General features: G+C 43.5%; 1 long non-coding RNA gene across 1 annotated transcript; it reads right to left on the bottom strand.

The window, feature by feature from the left end:
* Window positions 1–1,879: 1,879 nt before the first annotated feature.
* Window positions 1,880–6,221, bottom strand: LOC116662619. The gene is made up of 3 exons (XR_004318593.1): window positions 6,117–6,221; window positions 5,752–5,841; window positions 1,880–2,079 (listed from the first exon to the last, which is right to left on the bottom strand). It is a non-coding gene; the product is annotated as an uncharacterized LOC116662619 (long non-coding RNA).
* Window positions 6,222–10,994: the final 4,773 nt, after the last annotated feature.

Raw genomic sequence — 10,994 nt, 5'->3', positions numbered from 1 at the left:
TTTCATTAAAGAAACAAAGTAAATAGAAAGCACAAAGTAATTGGACATTAGTATAAATTATGCCACATTTTCTAAACACTGACTCAAAACAAAATAGATATTTGGGATATTTTACTGAATATTTTGCCAATTAAAGAGATTAACTCACTCTTTTATTTGATCCCAAATACCAGAGTATGTTAAAGGAATTTATTTTCTTGGTCTAACTCTGGCTCACATATCTTTTTTTTTAAACTTTTTCTTAAATAAGAAATGTAAGAAAATCTCATAAAACAAATGTGTAGTTTAATAAATTACCAAAAAGTGAACATTCCAGTAAATAATACTGATATCAAGAAATAAACCTCACTAGCCACCCCAGAAATTCCCTGTGTGACCCCCAGTATAGCCCTTTCTCTCCACTAAGAATTATTTCTCCTTACTTTCATGGTAGCTACCTCCTTACTTTATCATTCAATTGTACTGCCATAGACACTGAGGTTTAGTTTTACCTGTTATTTTTAACAATGTTTTGTTTTAATCTATAGCGTCTTCCACTATCCCTTCTCTCCTGAACTCTTATTGTTTGGAGAGCCTGGGTTTTCATGGTCTGTGCCTTGCTGATTCCGTTCCAGTGTTTAGTTTAACCTTTCCTCTGCTTTTCCTCCATATTTGTTGCTGAATCTAGAGGCTTAATCAAACTAAGACTAGTGGGTTTTTTTTTTTTTTTTTTAGCTGCTTTATAGCCAGTGTTGCATTGCTCATGAGGGACCACAGGAGGTATTTAATGAACAATTATCTCTTTTGACAAAATTAGAAGCTCTTAATACCCAATCCCTGGATCCTTTTAATTCCTTAGAATTCATGAAATGTTGAGATTGTGATTCTATCATTCCTTCTTCATGTGTTTGTTGAAATATTCTTATGAAGAGGCAGTTTTCTTCATCTGCTTTTTGGTTACTCAATTCTATAGCTCATATAGAAAAAGCAGGATACATGCTTGATTCCTTCATTTCATTTATATCCGGTTTATGTTTTGAAGCTGTGTTGGCTGTGATTGTCCTATACTTTGGAACACAAGTTCTATAACTCATCTTTAAATACCACAGCTGTGCCTTTCAAAAGAGAAAAATGCTTATTTCAGTTTTGGCCACATATTCGAGTTATTTAAAATTTGCATTCGAGATATTACACCCTGAGATACATAATGATCCAATGCTATGTACACTCCACTTCTTTTAGAATTCCGCCGTCACTAGATGTATAGTCCAACTGCCACCTGCTTTAATTCATCTCATTATGGATGCTCTGTTATGCTTTGTACTTTCCTTCTTGCTACCAGTGTTGGAATTTTATTTTCTACTTCCTGTCATTAGGTTGGAATTATATTAGGCACTTCAAAAATAATCTATTGTATCTAAACTAAAGTTTATTTTTTTCCTGAAACTTTCACATTTTCATTTTATATCTCAGGAGGGAGAAAGTTCAAAAGTGAATGATTGTATGTGTTGGACTAAACCCTTGACCAAGCTGATTGACTCTTGCTCGCTGTGTTTGGTGTGCTTAGTTTGTCTAATAATCTCAGTGTCACAGAGAGATAAATAAGGAACTAGGCCTGATCTGAGGGTCCTCAGGGATTGTGTGTGACTTCTGGGGGAAGACGATCCAATGGGAATGTAATTAAGTTGTTCAAACTACATGCAGCCTGGGAAACAAGCATGTCCATTTGGAGTGCAAAATCTTCGATGCTGAGAAGCATATAGTGCAGGTCCCTCAAAGTGAAGGAACAAATCTGTAACGTTATCTTGGGTAACTTTCCCTGTGTTCAGTGTCCTGGCTGACACTGTGGTACATGGACATTGTCATTAGTGTCAGCTGATTAATATTCAAAATAATTAGAACAGTTTAGAATAAGTAGAACAGTTTAATATAATTTTCCTGGAACATAGAGAAAAATAGAGGATTAAAGAGAGAAGAGTGGACATCTCCCCGTAGCTCCGTGCGCCAGCTGAGGGTGGCTGTGCTTTGGGACAGTTCTCAAGGATGGACGACTGGTCACTGAAGAAAGGCTCATATCCTCAGGGAGCTCAATGCAGGGACCTGTCAAAACAAAGCACAGAGGTTGGTGTCCTAGAGGGTCACAGTGAGCTGAGCCTCAAGACGGGCACCAAGCCCAACTGGGCACATTGTCCTTGAGGTACAATGACTGTGAGGCAGACCCTCCAGTTCTGCCCCCTCGAGGGGAGCCTGCCACACCAAGATGAGACCCAGCACGGAACAAGACCACACTCATGCTAGTTTTGTCGTTCTTAGGTCAAATGTTTCACTTTTGGACGTCAATCCAAAAGATGTTTTTTAAGGATAGGATTGACTTCCAGGTAACATTTTTTAAGGGAAAAAATGTTAAGTGTTAATGAGATGATCTTACCATTGGAACTCAACATGAAATAGCAAAACCATGATGAAACTGTATTACACAGGTGGGGATGCTGAGGGTGGGGTGGGCTGTGATGTTTTTGAAAAGCTTGATAGTGTCCCAATCCCAAACCTGATGACAGATGGGAGCAATTCCATCATGGCCAAAATTTTTCTTTTCTTCCAAAAGAAATACGTGATTAAACAATCAAGAGATGGCTAAAAATACAGTCTAGGGAGGGTTCCCCATGGAAACAATTATCCCATGGAACGTGCTGGGGCATCCAAGATCTGCTCACCTTGATTTCTCACAGCATTCTTATGAGGTGAGTGCGATTGTCATCAGTGATCTGAGGGGACGTTGAAGCCCAGGCAGGGTGAGTGACAGGAAGCAGGTAAGGAGCAGGGAGAAGCTATGCACCTGAGCAGGTGGAGCTGATGTCTGTGCAGGTCTGGCTTCACACGTCAAGGTGTCTCGTGCTCAGTCAGAAAGCAAGGAGGAAGTGTCCCCTCCGCCTTGGAGGATGAGCTGATTGTGACCGTTCATACAGCGTTTACTGTGTAGCAATTGGGGTCCTTTCTAAACATTATTTCCTTTAGTAAGACCCTTAGAAATGGTTTAATATGACTCTAAATAACCAGAAGAATAGGATTTCCTTCAGAGAATGAGTTGGTATCAGAAACCGCCAAACCATTTTCCAAAGCGGCTGTGCCATTCCTCCATCCCACCAGCAGTGTAGGAGAGTTCCAGTTCCTCCGCATTCTCACCAGCATTTGATATTGTCAGCTTTGAATTTTTAAAAATTGTAGTTTTCCAATAGGAGAGTAGTGCTATCTTCTTTGCATAGTGGTTTTAATTTGAATTTCTGTAATGACTAATGATACTGGCTTTTTTCCCTGTGTCTCATCTATTTACCATTTATATATCCTGTCTGGTGAAGTAAAGGTCAAACAGTTGCCATGTCAAAGATAAACAGAATAAACACACCTATTAAAAGACTCTCAGGGTGGATTAGAAAGAAATCCAACTCCACACTGTATACAGTAGGATACACTGAAGACTAAGAGCTCAGAAGGTTTCAATGTAGACGATGGCAAAGACAACGAGGGAGTTACAAGTGAAAAAACGTAGGGACTTTACTATTTATATGGGGAAAAGCTGAATTCATGGCAAAATACATTAAGACCAAAAAAGAAAACTTTAGTGTGATAAAAAAAAAGCCAAAATGCTTTTTTGTTATAATTATCTTTGCACCAAATAGCATAACATCAGCATTCATAGAGCAAAATCCAAGGAGAAATAAGAAGAAACAGAAATACGCTAGTGAGGATAATTTACTTACAAAAAAATCCCCTAATAGATCAAGGAGAAAAATAAGTGATCCAAATCCCATGGGAGACAATCAGCACTTGTTAAAGGAGTCTAAGTTGTTCTACTTCAAATAGGGACCAAGATCTCAGAATAAAGAAGTGGGTGAGGGGAAAGACTGGGACTTTGACAAAAATGAAACTTCAAGGTAAATATATTTTCTTATGAACACGAGCTATTTTAAAATAATCTGTTTATGAAAGTGAAGTAAGAACCATTAATTCAATGTTGGAAACTTGATATGTCTTTAAATAAAATGACACTGTAGCATATTGAAAGCTTACAGATAAAACTACTTACTATTGTTTTACAAATATATAGACAAGGCTTACAGGTAAAAAATGCAGTCCTGTTTTAAAGAAGATTCTCTACCAGACATACACATGGGAGCATCCTATGGGAAAAGAGAGGGTTTCAAATGGGAAGGAAAAGAGGTTTTTTTTTTTTTTTTTTTTCTCATTACATGTTGTTTTGAGTGGTTGGTCACTTAGAAAAAGACAAAAACAAACAATAATAAAACCATCTCCCTACTTCATGCTGTACGTAAAATAAATTACAGGGGATTGAATTTTATATTCTTTAAAAATTCATGGATTACTAGGACGAAACAATAATTTTTAAAAATCTAAAAAACGTTGTATTCTTATTCACACCATTCACCATGATATATTTTGAATGGATATAAGATTTAAATGTAGAAAAACAAAGATATATAATGTTGGGAGGAAACAGTGATGAATTCCCCGGTAAACCTGTCAGAAGGAAGGCTTTCTAACGCTAACTCACAACACAGAAGCCATAAAAGAAAAAATAGGTTAAATACAATTTTTTTTCTAAAAAAGCATGATATACTAAGTGAAAAAGGACAAACCACAAGTTCCAGGAAAGATCAATAAGGGGCTAATGTTCCTAACACCCAGGAAGAATCCGACTACCTAATAGATCAACATGCACAGACCCCTAACAGTGTTTGTTTTCTGTATCGATGAGGAAGTATCTCTGTAGTTTAGGCCATGTCTTTTTGTGCAAACTGAGAAAAAGAATCTAAATAAATTCTAGAAGTGACTAAACATGTTTACTCGTGGTGGGGGCTGGACAGAGGGTGGCGGGGCGCCCTGCGTACCTGCTCGTGCTTTTTTATTTTGAAACCACGGGAATGTATTACGTGTCTACATATGTAAAGGGAAAAAGGAACCTCTGCTTGTCTGGTTAAGAGACCCAGGCTCACGGAGACTTAGAAATCACCCGGGACCCTCTGGTTGGGGGAAGTGGTGAGGAGTCCTGAGCCAGCTGGTGCCACTGGAGCCAAAGCACAGGGCTATGAAGATCAGGTTTTGAACTTCACCTGGGGCCTGTTTTTGTCCCTCTATAGCACGGCTTTTCATTTGGCATCTGGAGCAGGGAGTCAGATGGGTTCCCCCTGCTGCTGGCTCTGGGCCACTGGTTCCCTTGGCCTCCTGGCTTTCCCCAGAAGGGCTGAGACCCAGGACAGAGGCCTCAGCTGACAAGTGGGTGTGGAAGGGACCAGAAAAGGGAGGGTCAGGTGTCCGGGCAGCAGAACAAGGGAATCCCCCTGGTGTCCCGGGGACGGTGCATTGGGTCTGGTGTCCCGGCCAGCGGGGCCTTTGAGCACAGGTCGCTGTTGGGAAAGAAAAGTGGGCAGGGGGCTCCAGATGAGGGGAACCGTATAGCAACTTGGGGCAAGGACGCAGATGCCAAAGCTGGGCCTGTCCGACAGGGAGCTCAGGAGGGACTCAGCTGCTGCTTTGGGAGGCAGGAGGTGGGGGGAGGGGATACCCTGACCCTGGCTCCTGAAGCACCCCTCCCCTCCCTTCCTACTTGGGTCCCACACAGCGCCCCTCACTCCATCCTGCCTTGGCCTACCTGTGCCCCACATACACCCCGATGCTTCCCTCCCCATTGCCTGACCTCGAGCCTCCCTGCCTGCCTTCAACCATCCCCAGTACCCCCATCCTGCCGTGACCTACCTGCACCTGGGGCTCCATCCTGCTTCCCTGCTGGGGACTGGCCTTCTTGGACATGTGCGTCTCCCGGCAAGCTCTGGAGCCCTGAAGTACCTGAAATAACCGTAAGTTAAGGAAAAGAATAAAGCTCAATGATAAAGAAAACTTCTATCATTTTATTCATTGAATAATGTTTTTTATGTTTAGATACAAAATATGCGTATGTGTGTGCATATGCATGACTATATTTTGGGTTTTTATGTAATAAAATTAGATATTAACCTTTTATTTCTTTAAAAAGTTGAAGCATTGTGGCAAAATGTTAGCATTTAAAAATCCTTCTTTTAAGAAATCAAATAATATACAAATGCTTGAAGTTTCTTTTTCACCTTTCTTTTATCCCATTCCCTTCCTTCCATCCAAAGACGTAACCGTTATCCTGAAGTCAGTGTTGTTTTACTTTATCAGGTGTTTTTTTTTTCGCCAGTCCCGCGGCCTGGAGAGGGTGGGGCTTGGTGAAAGGATGAGGGGCGGGTTCCCCTCCCGATCTCAGAGAAGCTCCCAAAAGGGCAGCGGCGTGCCCACCTGCCGCCACCTCAGGCGGCCGCGAACCATTCAAATCGCCCGCGCCAAGAGGTACCCGGCGCTCGCGATTGGCTGAGCCGGACCAGCGCCCCTGGGCGGGGCCGGCCCCCACGCAGCGGCCGCGGGTCCCGCCTCCACGCAGCGGCCGCGGTTCCCGCCCCGCTGGTGCGCATGCGCGCAGTCCCCACAGGAAAGAGTCTGCGCACACCCCCGCCCGGCCTCCGACTCGCGCCGCGGCTCCCTCCCCTGTCCGCGGAGGCTTGTCTGCTCGGCGAGAAAGCAAGAGCTGCGGCCGGCAGGGGGCTGTGCGGACCCAAGGCGGCTGCGGTGGCGCCGGCCTGTGGAAAATGCCACCAGGCGGCGCTTCGGTTCGTTGCTCAAGTGACGGCCGTTCCCCGCCCCCCCACCCCTGAACCCCCTGCGACCGCCGGGAAGAACCCGCCCACGCAGGGAGTACCGCACCGAGACGCTTCGGCGGGAACGAGGCCGACGGCCGGCTGTGCCGGTTGTGCCCCTGAGGTGAGTGCGGGCGCGGCAGCGGGGCGTGGGAAGGACGGGGTTTGCGGCGGCTGCCACCCCTGGTCCCCGCGGGGGAGGGAGGCCGCGCGGTCCTCTGCGCAGCGAGGGGGCCGGCCCCGGGGGCCACGGCGGTGGGCGCGGTGAGCACCCCGGAGCCCTTGTCTCTCCCCACCCCTCCCACAGCCCCAAAGCTGTGCCCCCGCCGCTTGGGCGCTCCGGCGACGGGCGCGGAAGCCTCCGTGGCGCTCGGGCCGCCGCCGAGCCCGCCCCGCGCCCGGACTCTCGGAGTCGCCCGCGCCCTGCGGGGCCGGAGCGGGCTGGTGCCCGTGCCTCCCGCCGCCCCCCGACTGATCTGACTCCTTTATAATTTGGAAAACCTCCCATGCTTACAAGGTAGTTTTTTTTTTTTTTCTATTATAGGAAATTATAACTCTCCTTTGACAATTTTGTTTCCTAGTAGTTTCTTTGACGTGACAAAGGGATGATTTTATTCCTTGGAAAGGCTAAGGCAACCAAATGCATAGTGACATTTAGGTCCAAGGCCAAAAAAATCAGTTTCTTCCTAGCACCGATTACGCTGTGGACATGAAAAGCATAAAAGTAGCAAAGAGAGGCACCCTTTATTCCAGATCTTTAGGGTGCTTAGTGGCTCGTTTGGCTAGCATAGGAGTTACAGAGAAATAAGACAGACATCACCTAATGTGTTCTGAAAGGTGGCTTTTGTACAACTGTATACTCTGTCCTTCAAATTCTTTGAGGTTGCTTTTATGGAATATAAAATTGTGTAAATATATGTATTTATGTATAATGTATATTTTGTAGCATAGAAATATGTGTATGTTGAATGGAATATATTCCATTCAATATATCATAGTAACTAATGACCGTGGAGAGAATTAGTTTTCTCAAATAAAGATAGCCTGTGAGTAGCTTTCTTTCTGGAATAAATAAAATAAGCTTTTCATCCTCAGTATCTTTGCTTTACCTTTGAAAATACTTCACCTTATTTACGCCACTAAGTGCAGGTTGATTGAAGATTACACAGATGTTACCAGCAGTGATAAAGACGGGTATCAGAAAGTCTTCACTGCCTTGTCTTCATTCTAGGTTAGACAATTTGGTCCTTTTGCAGTTTATCAGTTCCAACCGCCTTTTCTAAAAAGTAGTAAATTGACTTTCTCAGTGATGTGCTTGAGTATCCTGATGAGGTGAAACGAACATTTCTTAACCATTTTCCCATGGCAAGAATGTCCTGTAGGCATTGCATAGGACAAATTAGGGGAATTTCAGCTTTTCTTTATCTACTGTTCTATCTCCTTCTCAAATTTGAGGGACTTTTGCATGTCTTGGCTCAACAAGTGACAGGTGCTTTGTCCAGCCATGTTTTTTGTCCCTTTAATTATGGAATTGTTGCTTTAAAGAAATTTCACACACGCATGCAGTTCTTCCCAAATATATCACACCAATACCTCATTTTTTCTATGATGAATAAAAATAGTGTATTCCAGGACTTGTGAATAGTAAATACTGTGATGTGCTCTCTAACAAACTTATTTAGTGAAACTGATGTCTTACTGCACCCCCCCAGTGAAATTCCATCTGTGCTGTGTTCTACCTCTTTAGCTTTGAACTTTGCAGTCGTTATCGATGTATGTAAAGTTCCTACACTCAGAAAAGTGCACATATTCATCCATTTTTAGGGGTAGACATTAGCCAGCCTCTGAAAGTAATGTAAAACTAACAAATACAATCATTTACCACAGGAATTTGGATTTGTTGAATGGTGTATGAGCATACTAGCGTAACTCCTGATGGTGCAAAGCACCATAGGAACCAGCTTCTAACAGGGCGAACTGCTCGTGCATTATCAAAGAACAGCTAATTTGAGCTGGAACGGTCAGGGGCAGCTTTGTGACATTTCTGGGAGAGTAGAACCCAAATGGCCACCTAGTTTGTGGGTCTGTAGAGACCACGGGGAGAATTGTACTTAGAAACATGAGTGTGTCTTGTTCAGGAAAGTGAAGCATTTGACCTAGCTCAAGGAAAGGAGCTACACAGGGAAATAGTGAAAACTGATGACTAGGGCAGGTTTCATTGTGGAGGCTCTTAAAAAAGAAATTTTCCTGAAAAAAAAAAAAAAAAACCAAACCTAAAGATCCATGGAAACTCACTGAAGGTTTTTGAGCAGGTGAGTGAAAGAGTAAAATCTATGACTTAAGATAAATTGAGAGCAGTGTTTACTACTATGTGTTCCCAGGACCATTCATCAACAGAATTTCTTCAAAAGAATCTCCCAGGTCAAATCAACGGGGAAAGTACTGGGTTTCTTTACTGTGGTTCTTTAAGACATTAGTATATTAATGGGCATTTTGATGTCCAAAAGGAAAATAGCATTTCTCAAACCTATTTGAGCATGGAACCCTTTCTAGGAAAATAAGGCATGGATCACGAATTCCATATACTTGGGCCAGTCTGTCTACAAACTGATATATGTAAGATGGGTACTGGTCTATAATTTTAAATAACTTACATGATTTACAGCTTAATTCTTTGTTCCCAAATTGGTAGCAATGCAAGGTCTCTCCATTTTCCCCAAGAGTGTGTCTGTGTTTTGCAGTCTTCTACTGCCAAGGAGTGAGATGGTGGTGGAAAGTGGAATGACACTTCACTGGCCCTCTGTGTCATCTGCGTACACTGGGCACCTGCTGAGCTGTCCTAGTTGCTGTCTGGTCCTGGGGAGCCGGCCTGCACAGCTGTTGCTGAGACCTGGCTCATCAAATCCAGTGACTTTATTCCTTCCCTACTATACTCAGAGTGATGGAATCATTTCACTGATCTGTTCCCTGCTGAGGTGCAAGAAGTTCTGTGTGACTCTACCAGGCTCGGTCTTAGAGATGCGATTTAGCAGTTCTGTGAGGGCTTCCTGATTCCTCTTGTTTTCTATGCAGGAAATGGTGCACACGTCCTATACATCTCGTTGTTTTGGGCTTTCCCCATGAGATTTCCACCTAAATCTTTATGCCATGGATTGTTTTTGTTTCCTACAAAACTGAATGTTTAAAACTCATAGGCAACAAACAGCTCTGTTATTCCTCATATGCTTCTGTAACTTCTGTTCTCTGAGGAAATGATGTGTCTCTTAAGACAGCTTAAGACGGAGAAAGATAGAGGCAAGAAATATGTGGGGGTAAAATATCAACGATTATTTCAAAGATACTCCCTACCAAACTTCTTAATATCCTATGGAAAATGCTGATCTAAAGAACAGAGGGTTAACAACTCATGAAGATGAGTAGGTGTGTGATAGGAATGCTGTCTCAAGTTTTGAGTATCATGTGTGGTTGATGACAGTCATAGCCCTCAGTAAGTGATGAGTAACTCATTGTCTTTGTGGTCCTTCGTGCAGCCCTCCCCGACATGGACTCATGTAAAGCGTCTTGCTGTTGGGAAGTCTTCCTCCACCCTATGAAGAAGGCTGGGCTCGCTTGCTGAAGAGATGGGGATGCACCTAGAGCCAGCGCCAAGCAACAGACACGTGAGTCAGCCCCAGCTGCGCCGCCCGCTGGCTGCAGGTGCAGAAGTTACCTTAGAATTCTCTCTGGGAATTCTCTTAATTCTGACAGGTGAGGTTCCTAATGAGTAATTATATTTGCAATTCCATACCATCATTATAATTTACACATTAACTATGACCTATATTATGTAAATTTCCCTTGAAACACGTCCAAAGTGAAATTTTGAAAATTTATAACTTTGTCCACAAGCTGTGATTTAATGAGATGATTCATAGACTTTCATTTGTAAGTTGTGCCCAGTCAGCTGGTCCTGCACTAAAACCCTGAGGGGCATGAGGCAGTAGCTGGGACCCCAGAGTCTCAAAATGAATCACCTGAGTTCAGTTTAGAACAGCCTGGCTCCATCACCTGAGGCTTTGTGAGCCTCATCAGATGACTCAATCGCATAGACTCTGTTTCCTCATCAGTCAAATGGAGATAATAATGGCTCCTAGTGTGTAAGGTTGTGGCTGTGAGGCTCTGACGAAGTGGAACACACACAGCTCTCGGAGTGCCAAGTGCAGACTAACGATACAATAAATACAAGTCACAATTGCTCTGTTATTCAATGGGTCATTACTGTGTTCCACTCCAGGAAGCTGGATATAT

This window comes from Camelus ferus, unplaced genomic scaffold, assembly GCF_009834535.1.
Source record: "Camelus ferus isolate YT-003-E unplaced genomic scaffold, BCGSAC_Cfer_1.0 contig808, whole genome shotgun sequence".
NCBI classification, from domain to species: domain Eukaryota; kingdom Metazoa; phylum Chordata; class Mammalia; order Artiodactyla; family Camelidae; genus Camelus; species Camelus ferus.
Note: the sequence above shows the minus strand (reverse complement) of the source record. Positions and strands in the feature narration are given on the sequence as shown.